Below are 11,215 nucleotides of genomic sequence, written 5' to 3'. Positions count from 1 at the left end.
TTGCCAAAGAATAGGGACCTATTGTTTACTCTTTTATTATCTGATATGTAATACGAAGGTCGCCATGCGTTCTCCGCATCACATTCCGGGCGAAATTAAAAAGAATCATAGGGCAATATATAGCCCTACAAAATAATCAATTTTCGACGAAAAATCAAGCTTTTTGTATTTCAGTCTCGATAAGAGAGCGCTCTACCCCATTGACATGATTTTGAGGAGAGTTGAGATAGTCTCGATTTTGGCCAAAATTTGTAAAAATAACAAGGGCCTTACAAAATAGTCAAATTTGGACCAAAAATGGAATTTCTCAAATTTCCCTCGGGGTGATTTTGTGGATTATTACAGCTCAGTTATGAATTTTTCCTCGAGTGGCAAGTGGATTTCCACTTGTTTCGCCTTATTAATATCATGAGACTATGAATAAGATTTTATGGTATTTTCTTTGGCAAACGTGCTTAGGCCTAGGCTTACAATGGTTTTGTATTGTTTTAAAGAAAACAGAACCGACTATAGCCTAAAGTAGGCTATGCCTTGCCGAAATGGAGATGGAGTTCGTTTCTTTGGTTTGCCTACCAAAGACGAACGATTTGGGAGACAAAAGTTCAACTGCATGACGGTCTAGACTCACTTTCAAGCAATATAGGTGTGTGTACTAATCTGTATTCACAAAAACATAATATCAATACAGTACAGTTTAAAATTAATTGGGATAACAGGCCAACCTAACAGCATCATTATAGTGCCGATAAATTCTAAGCAGCTAGCTCGTGTTTTTGTGATGTCAATAGATTGATTTTCTTGAGACATCTCACGGGCCGCAAAAAAATACCTGGCGGGCCGCATGTGGCCCGCGGGCCGTAGGTTGCCCACCCCAGGTCTAAAGGGAATAGTACCAAGCTGTGTGAGGTGAGGATAGGCATAAGGCCGTAGGCACTAGGCTAGGCTTTAACGACTAGTAGTAAGACAGTAAGAGTACCAGATCGGCAATGTTTTGGTTCTAAAGTCCGGGATTTTCAGTTCCATTTTAAGCTTGGCTTTCTACTAATTTGAGATCAAAGCAAACAAGTATAGGCCTATACCTTGCTAAGTCTGGTCCTACGACTGAGTTAGAACAAGCCAGGCCAACCCTAGACCTAGTTAGAATTAGCCCAGTGCAAGCCTAAGTTAGACCCATGTAAACCAATTAAGATTCTGAAGTCTAACTGTAGCTGTCCCGAGTAAGGTCTAATGGACCTATATGCAGACAATTAGCTGCGTATCTCGATCATAGGACTTGAACTTGAAGTTGAAGATGGGCATAAGAAGTATCCTGCTACCACTACCAGCCTTTAGGCTTACTGACTTGCAGTCGGTGGTCATAGCAATACATAGGCCTAATGCTATGTATGGAGGTCAAGACTGTCTATAGACAAAAGTCCTCAAATTCACTTGAGCATTAAAAATTTGTTACTTGATAGCATAAACTACCCCAAATACTGCCACCAGGATTCATCCTTGAGCGCACCTGATTATCTGACCAGTCAACATGTATGCTTGTAAACACAAGTGCTCTAAATTTTTGTCTAATGACCAGCACTACTTTCCTGTGTGTGATTGTGAAGACAAATTTGGCTTGACCACTGAAATAATACTCTGTGTGTTTATTCATGAACTTTTGCAGAGGAGCGTTCAGTATGGCTAGCATTTTCAACTGGGGTAGATATTCAATCTCCCCTTTTTTGGCCAACAACAGGGGCCTCAGGTGGTATTAATGCTATAGGTAAATTAGCTAGGGAAGATGGTAATGGCTTAGCCTAAGATACTCTTAGGGTAACACCTGGCAAGCTATGCAACATCGCTTTGATTGAAGGTTGTTAACAGACTTATCAGTTATAGGCTAGTTCTAAATTAGCTAGGCCTTACACAATTACAGTTCCAGCCAAAAACTCCATTAGGCCTGTACACTTTGGCCTACTGTCACTGGCTAAAGTTTAAACCGATAGGGTTTAGCCATAGACTGGGGCCCAGTCCATCTGCAAGTATCCTTTCCAACAAAAGTCAAAAGAACTTGGCTAGGGTTTTGCAGGCCTGCCAACTCTTGTGGTTTACTGTAAAACTCTCACTGCAAGTCTTAAATTATGAAAGTTTGTTATGACCTCAGCATATATCTTCAAAATTGGGTCTGTTCACATTTAAGGGTCCAAATTGGTTAACAGTGGTAGTAAATTTTCAAATTACAGTAAAGAACTTCTATTCTAAATAAAAAACATAATTAATATCTGCAATTTATGAATCAGAGTTTACCAGACCTTCATTCTGGAAATTATATTCAAGATGGTAGAAAAGTGTGACAATCTATAAATTTTCCAAAAGTCGTTCTTTTGTTATAAATGGTGGTGTCACTCCATTGCTGCTACATTTTGGGAATTCTGTTGTTATTTTCTTTATTAACATAAAATTTGCTATGATCAGACATGTTTTCAATGATATTGATGATGTTATGATGAGAAAATATTCCAATTTTCCCTGAAATAAAGTTATAACAGTTTTCTTTAAAGAACAAAATTGAAAGTAATTGAAACAATTATACCATAAAATCAAACCACAACATAAGCACATATATTAACCAAAAGCTGAAAATTTTGGGTCATTTCCTCTCAGAATTTTTTTGTCATGACTCTTGTTTTGAACATCACCCCTCCAAATAGATCTTGTTTCAGACATCAACCACCAATTCTTTACTTTTAGACCCTCCTTCAATCTCTGTACATCCACTCTGCTGTGGATATTTGTCTTCTCACTGCACATGTCATGAACCAATGTTAGCTTTTAATTGCCCTGCTTTCATGGAAAGTAATGTAGAGTGACCAATCACAAGTTTTAAGGATGTTACTGTGAAATTAGTGAATGCATTTTGGAGTTATGAGAGTCTGCCTTAAACTTTAAACATCCTTGAAGTCATCACTACATTAGTATTTGCCACTATGTAACCCCTCCCTGCCCCTTTTCCTACCTTGAATTGCAATTTCTAAATGTGTAGTAAAGTTAAATGTTCCAGCACTCCTCTCTATTACTGAAACCTATATATGTCCCTGAGGTATGGAACTTTCCAATTGTAGAAACCTTGTGGTAAGTTAATAACATTTTCTCTATTTCAGAAAGAACTAGAAGTCCAAATTGGTTCATTAACCACAGAGCTTCACATGCAGTTTTCAAGTTGACAAATCTGCTGTTTACACCTGAGGAGTTGAAGTCACGCTGGGAATGCACCGTAAATGCTGAGCTGAGGCCAGCACTGGACAAAGAGCTGAGGGAATAGCTGGAAAGTAAGTAAATGTCTAAAGTGTCTATGAACATGAAATTTAAATTCCCAAAACCCTTCATGAAAGCTTAGAAAAATTCTTGAATAACACCTTTTCTTATGTAATGTGTAGGCTTCAATTCAATCAAATAAAGTGGCATGTTAAACTCATTTAACCAAAAAAAAGTCCATATGCTCATTATCACCTAGAAGAAGTCATCAGCAGAAACTTACTCATGAAAAAGACAATAGTTTTATTTGATAGTATGTTCAGGTAACTTAAGTAGGATGTTTAGCAAACTAAACCTCTGTTTTTAGCTTTCAGGGTTCTGACCAACCCATCAAATTTTAACTTTATTTATTATCCTATTGTTTGAGATCTTGTGGACCTATCAAGGTATAACATAGACCTTTCCATGGTTAGGTCAAAGCTAAGAGATTGACTGAAGAAGGTCAGAAGATTTAACTTACAATTTTACTTTTCCTGGCTCCACACTGCCATAAACAGGGACCTGGTTTTTCCGGGGTAATCCTGGGTATGTATACCTGGCTATTCCTTGCTTTTCCTGGCTCCAGACTGACGTTAACAGGGACCTGGTTTTTCTAGGGTAATCCTGGGTATGTATAACTGGCTATTCCTTGCTTTTCCTGGCTCCAGACTGACGTTAACAGGGATCTGGTTTTTCCAGGGTAATCCTGGGTATGTACACCTGGCTATTGCTTGCATTTTCTGGCTCCACACTGACGTAAACAGTGACCTGGTTTTTCTTGGGTTATCCTGGGTATGTATACCTGGTTAGTCCTTGCTTTTCCTGGCTCCACACTGACGTTAACAGGGACCTGGTTTTTCCGGGTAATCCTGGGTATGTATACCTGGCTATTCCTTGCTTTTCCTGGCTCCACACTGCCATAAACAGGGACCTGGTTTTTCTGGGGAAATCCTGGGTATGTATACCTGGCTATTCCTTGCTTTTCCTGGCTCCTCACTGACGTTAACAGGGACCTGGTTTTTCCGGGGTAATCCTGGGTATGTATACCTGGCTATTCCTGGCTCCAGACTGACGTTAACAGGGACCTGGTTTTTCCGGGGTAATCCTAGGTATGAACATCTGGCTATTCCTTGCTTTTCCCTGCTCCACACTGACATAAACAGGGACCTGGTTTTTACGGGGTAATCCTGGGTATGTACTCCAGGCTATTCCTTGCTTTTCCTGGCTCCGGGGTAATCCTGGGTATGTACACCTGGCTATTCCTTGCTTTTCCTTGCTCCACACTGCCATGAACAGGGACCTGGTTTTTCCGGGGTAATCCTGGGTATGTACACCTGGCTATTCCTTGCTTTTCCTGGCTCCACACTGACATTAACAGGGACCTGGTTTTTCCGGGGTAATCCTGGGTATGTTCACCTGGCTATTCCTTGCATTTCCTGGCTCCACACTGATGTACACATGGACCTGGTTTTTCCGGGGTTATCCTGGGTATGGATAACTGGCTATTCCTTGCTTTTCCTTGCTCCACACTGCCATAAACAGGGACCTGGTTTTTGTGGGGTAATCCTGGGTATGTACACCTTGCTATTCCTTGCTTTTCCTGGCTCCAGACTGACGTTAACAGGGACCTGGTTTTTCCAGGGTAATCCTGAGTATGTACTCCAGGCTATTCCTTGCTTTTCCTGGCTCCACACTAACATAAACAGGGACCTGGTTTTTCTGGGGTAATCCTGGGTATGTATACCTGGCTATTCCTTGCTTTTCCTGGCTCCACACTGACGTTAACAGGGACCTGGTTTATCCAGGGTTATCCTGGATATGTATACCTGGCAATTCCTTGCTTTTCCTGGCTCCACACTGCCATAAACAGGGACCTGGTTTTTCCGGGGTAATCCTGGGTATGTACACCTGGATATTCCTTGCTTTTCCTGGCTCCACACTGACGTTAACAGGGACCTGGTTTTTCCCAGGTTATCCTGGGTATGTACACCTGGCTATTCCTTGCTTTTCCTGGCTCCACGCTGCCATAAACAGGGACCTGGTTTTTTCCCGGGTTATCCTGGGTTTGTATACCTGGCTAATTCTTGCTTTTCCTGGCTCCACACTGACGTAAACAGGGACCTGGTTTTTCCCAGGTTATCCTGGGTTTGTATACCTGGATATTTCTTGCTTTTCCTGGCTCCACACTGACATAAACAGGGACCTGGTTTTTCCCGGGTTATCCTGGGTTTGTATACCTGGCTATTCCTTGCTTTTCCTGGCTCCACACTGACATACGTTAACATTTTTGCAAATAACTTTTATCTAATGTAACGGTTTATTGACTATTACTTGATGATTGTTTTACTAGTGTGATGCAATAGACCAATCTGATTAACTTCATTCCTTGGCTTACCTGTCTCTATTTACATAAGTACTACAATATACCTGGCCACTATGACAAGCAGATTTCGCCGAAGTATGCATGAACTGTGTCGTTGCTTAGTTATGATCAGTGGTGAATTCATTGTAACAGCTGTTCTGACTTTCATAGTAACTGAAAAGCTTGTAACCATATAACCACTAATTATTGAACAAATTTGCTGGTAAAGTTGTGATGACTAAACATCTTTACTTTGTATTACTGTTGTTGTTACATCACAATTTAAAGAGGTAGTTTCACTCAACGGTAGGCCTACCAGGCTAGGTTAACTCTCATGATGATAACCTATACATTCTACAAAAAATCTGAAACGCGATAAAAAGTAAAAGAAAACAGCATTGTTCACCGTGCCATCAGTCATAAGTTCATAGTTTCATTGTCAAATGTTCTTAATATTTACTGTCACATTTCTGATTGATGGCATTTTTCATGTTAAAGTAATCCTATTTACCATCTGTACAGGCGCTGAGGCACCACTCTTTGGCCAGATCGAGGTATCATATCTGTTGAAGACATCACTGTAAAATACACTGACCATCGAGTCTTGAGAAATTTTATTTTTGGTGGTATTAAAGAAGGATAAAAGGTGAGTTGTGATTAAATATTTAATATAGTTATGCCAGCATCGGAACATTTGCCTAAATTCTGTTTGAGAAAATATGAGACCAGACAAAGAGGTGTCAAGGTAATATATAATATTCTCGAATGGAGTTACCAGAGTTAAAGGTTATTCGGAACCTTAGACATAAATGCAATTTACTATTTGCCCTATATTTCAAGTATAGACATATTTCCTTTACTTCCACTGTAGAAATTGTGAGCAAACATTAGATAGATCATACACAAAGAACCCAATATTCTGAACTCTTGTTCTCCACCCTAAGCCCTAGCATACGCAAAATAAATAACATATGACAGTGTTGTAGTCAAGTACTTTTATCCAAGAATCAGGTACTTTCGGTATTGGAGAATCCAAGTACCAAATACCTTAGCTGTAGCACTGATTGTTAGGATCTGAGTACCAAGAATCAGTTTTTGAGTACACTGATCAGTTTGGAGTCTGCGTACCTGTACTCAGCTCTATCGGAGTTCCTTTCTAGTTACGTTTGATTGATGAAATATAAAAGACGTTTTGATTATAACTGCTCTCCATAGTCACTGTTTAAGCAAATGATGTAACAGTTAAATGTGATGACATTGCTCAAATATTGGTTTATTTATAAGCTAATTTCCTCAAGAATAGTATACTTATCAAACTCTCCAGGTTATAAACACCTGGAAAAGATCAATAGAACTAATATTAGAGCAGACTGCTTATATAGTGAAGAGAACCTGTGAAGACACAAAACAAACAAAGTACACTATATGCTACATCTGCACATATGACTATGTTCTAACTGCTGGCCCTTAGAAAACATAGTAAGGAAAGGAGGATCATATAATAACATTTTTCATGTCCAAAAACATGCAAAACTCAACAGGCTACTTATCAGTGCTTGATAAAGGTGATGTGATCTTGAATTCGGGTCCTTGCTGTCTTCAGAAACTTGACAGACTTCGGAAATACCAATGAGTGGATTGCAAATTAGCCTGGTAGTATAGTTGTATGTGGGCTAGGTTGATTTGAGAGCATCTCTAAAATATATATAGGTGAGATAGGAGTGAAGTAAAGTGACAAATTCTTAATAATACTGTAGATTTACGTTGAGGTTTACATTGTTGCATTGTTGTTAATATCATACATGTTGTGAAGAGAAAGTTTGTCTTTTGTTTCTGTTTCGAGGCCAGGTCAATACCATAAGTATCATATACTGTAGGTCTTTTTTTTTTATTTTGAAGGTTTAACAAAAGAAAGAAAATGGGGAATATTTCAGTAACAGCATCTGGTCAACAGAGGCCGATCTGTATGGAATGTGGTTTGTTTAGTAATGTAGTGTGGTGTAGCGTAGCATGAATAAAACAATTGTTGAATGGATGAAGAATGAATGGGCTTTGTGAAACCTGGTATTTTGTAATAAAAGAAAGAAGGAAACAAACATTTCAAAGGGTATTTTGTTTTTCAAATATGACTGCATGTTGAAATTTTTTATTATTTTCCTTTGGATATGAGATGTAATCTTCATTTGTACAACAAAGCCAAGCTTAAAAACAACTTCTTTACTGTGTTTTTTCTTAATTCATAATAATTAAATGGCTAGACATGTAAAACGTAAGAATTTATTCTTCATTCCTTGTGTTATTAGGTTACGTCTTGGATGCATGTATTCATGTTATAAAGTATTTCATTACGAGTTGTAGTCCTTATTATTGACGTTACTTCGATAGTTTTTCAATGCTGTTTCATCTATGTCATATATATAGAAATATTAAACTGTGTTCTGTTTTTTTTTAAAGTTTGAGCACAGAAAAAGCAGTGAAATACGGCGACCGGTTGGTGAAATATGAAGTCTGTTAGCCCGCTGTTGACTCGCTATTTGTATCTAGTCTTGCTCTTGATTTATGAAAGGTATAGCTATGATGATGATGCAGAATAATATTTGCCTGTAAACTTCAAATGCATTTCACAAGTTTAAAAAGCCAGCATGGGGGGTGTGAACAAACCTGTAGTTATGCATGCTGTGATTTAATAATAAGGGAATAGCTGTCTTCAGACCACGAGTAAGTGCATTCCGTGTACCTCTGGGCGAGTTCAGTGACTGGGCTGTACCATTGTACCGTGGATAAATGGAACAGTCGTACCAAGAGCCAAAAACTTTGCATTGTGTCCACATAGTAAACATGTACAACTAAACAATGAGCAGAGGCCACTCCAGGAACAGGTGCTCATGGGATATATGGATATTGGTGTTATGGCTATGAATATTTATAAGCTGATGTTAGTTTAGTGCAGTGCTAATGAATATTCATGAATTTGTATTGACATATCAAAGTATTGAAATCAACAGGAAGAGAGCATCCAAGTAGAAAACATCCCATTTCATTCAACAACTTTCTTAATGGTAATTTGCCTTTTGTGAGGTTTCCATGGTGATGTGGTTGCAATGACTCATTCTGCAGCCATTGTGGGTATGTCGGGGTGGTGCCTTATTAAGAGATTTGTAACAATAGCAGAGGTTGAAGGGAAATATTACAAATAGAAAGAGGCAATATTTATAGACAAGTTTGGATCAACTGAGATCATTACAGATATACTGAAGCAACAAGCACAATGAATATTCATGTCATATATCAAAATTAGCATGATTCCTGTGCCTGATTTTCCATGTTGTCGTCATGTAAGTGTTCGTGTTTAAGTGGAGAGTTTTGCAGTCACCATGGGAACTGATATCCCACATATTGTATAGGTCATGCATATAGTTTGCTGAACTAAAATTTTTGGAAAAATAGATTCTTGCACAGAAATATAAGAAAAAGAATGGAAACAAAACGAATTTGGGAAGGTGAGGCAAGGCCGTTATAACTGCAAGGCTGTAAAATGATACAAAGTTCATAAAAAAGAACAGATTCATAGACTCCAATTAATCCAGAACTCGGCTGCGCATATTGTAACTCATTCTCATAAGCATTGTCATATCCACCCTGTCTTAAAACCTGCACTGGCTACTGTACCTGTTAAATATCGTATTATGTATAAAATTCTCCTTATTGTTTGTAAATCACTTAAAGGACATGGTCCAATGTATATTTCTGACTTATTACATATTAATGTCCCCTCTCGTAATCTAAGATCCAGCTTTCAATTTTTATAATCTGAAATTAAGTCCAAACATTCTTGGGGGGGGGGTAGGTCATTTATTGTTTCTGCCCCTCACTTATGGAACCAACTTCCCTTAAAAATCAGACAAGCAGCTACTCTCTCTAACTTTAAGAAGAGCATCAAATCCCACTTAATGGCAAAAGCTTTTATATAATCTTGAACCATTAAGTTTTTCTTTTGTCATTTTTTTGTATTATTTTTATCATTTCTAATTGTCAATTGCACCATGAACATTCTTTGAGTGGTGTGTGCGCATTATAAGTTGTATAATTTTTATTAAATTGAGATAAAAAGTTTAATGTTCATCCTGTATGGTAGTTAATTAGTGTTATGTAACCAACTTTGAATATTAATATAAAGTAACATAAAATGGTTATCAAAGAGTGATCGATGACGGTCAGAAACGCTGTAAAGAAATCGTGACTTTGTATTTGTACAGCAAGATCACCCAGGTCGATCTGAAGTGTTTCTTTTTTCTTTTCAGCAAAGAGGTTCTGTTTTGTGAAATGGTTGGTTGGTTGGAAGAGTAGACTTTGGATCGACTCTTAATCCCAGGCAGGGGAGTGACAGGGTCTTCTCTTTCCCAATATTTATAGTTTTCGGACAAAAGGTACTGTTACCCTAGCCTTTCTAAACTCGAAATTAATATTCAATCAAAAATGGTGGGGGAGGGGGGGGGGTAAAGAATCTTGACACATTTTGTTCCAGTAAAAACCAACCATAATAAAATCATGCATGGGGGAATGATTTGTTTTGATTATTTTTATTTTAGTCATTTGCATATGTTTCCTTTTCTTTTCTGTAAATAAAGAATGTACATGTCTTCTGTTGTTCATATTGTGACTTGATTATTGCTTGTGGGATTGGAATGGCTTCTTTAGGTGCTTAAGTTAATACGCATAGACCTGTACCACAGATAACACCCACGCCATGTCATCGTTGTCGTAAGTAACCTCTACCGAGGTACAACATGGGAGGGGACGCTCCGACATCGCGACGTCTCGTCGCGTTTTTTGCAGGAGGGGTGAAGCGTTTCTATCACAGTACACGAAGCTGTGTACAATTTTCTATGCACGTTCAATAATTGCAGTAACCACTGATTTCTATTTTGTACTCATTGTCTCCATGGCAACTGCCTTTTTTGTACGCGATTCACACGTGTGGTTCTTTTGCACTTTTCTTTAATAAATATTGCAATATCGTGTCCCAATAAAAGTGGAAAAATTAGCAGGCAGTCCTGAAATTCCTTTTCTTTCCGTATTTATTTCTTTTCTGTCTCTCTCTCTCATTTCTAGTGTGTAGAAGATAAACGAGCGTTTTGATAACTTGTCTGGTCCTTACAAATGGAACTGGAAGATGACCTCGCTTAACATCCCCAAATATCGTATATATATCAGGATGTTATGAATAATCTGACAGACTAATTTGACAAGACAGGATAATGCAGTCAAAATGAAAGCTAGATGATATTTCTCAATAAACGTTTTGCCCCTATGAACGGCCTTGTAACTAAAACAATAGGTCTACTACACCTTTTGAGCCTATTGAAACATTCTGTAATGTGTTTTTTAATCATAATACAACACAAGCCACCCCTCACCCTTTCCTCCCCAGTTTTCAGTAGTACAATTTTGTCAAGAATTAGAACCTTATAAACCAACAAAATCAAGATGACAAACAAAGGTTTGATTTGACTACTTTGAAATCACGTGGTACGTACCCCTTGCAGTTTTTGCCAAAACTGACCCATTTTATGTCAAGATAAA

At 38.2% G+C, this 11,215-nt stretch overlaps 1 long non-coding RNA gene across 2 annotated transcripts; it reads left to right on the top strand.

Moving 5' to 3' along the window:
* Window positions 1-656: 656 nt before the first annotated feature.
* Window positions 657-10,692, top strand: LOC139967641 (uncharacterized). Of its 2 annotated transcripts, XR_011793063.1 has the most exons (5): window positions 657-906; window positions 3,138-3,305; window positions 3,789-4,062; window positions 6,155-6,278; window positions 8,087-10,692. It is a non-coding gene; the product is annotated as an uncharacterized lncRNA (long non-coding RNA). The 2 variants fall into 2 exon arrangements; XR_011793062.1 differs by lacking the exon at window positions 3,789-4,062 and having other exon boundaries at window positions 663-906.
* Window positions 10,693-11,215: the final 523 nt, after the last annotated feature.

The sequence above is a fragment of the Apostichopus japonicus genome, chromosome 5, assembly GCF_037975245.1.
Source record: "Apostichopus japonicus isolate 1M-3 chromosome 5, ASM3797524v1, whole genome shotgun sequence".
NCBI lineage: Eukaryota > Metazoa > Echinodermata > Holothuroidea > Aspidochirotida > Stichopodidae > Apostichopus > Apostichopus japonicus.
Note: the sequence above shows the minus strand (reverse complement) of the source record. Positions and strands in the feature narration are given on the sequence as shown.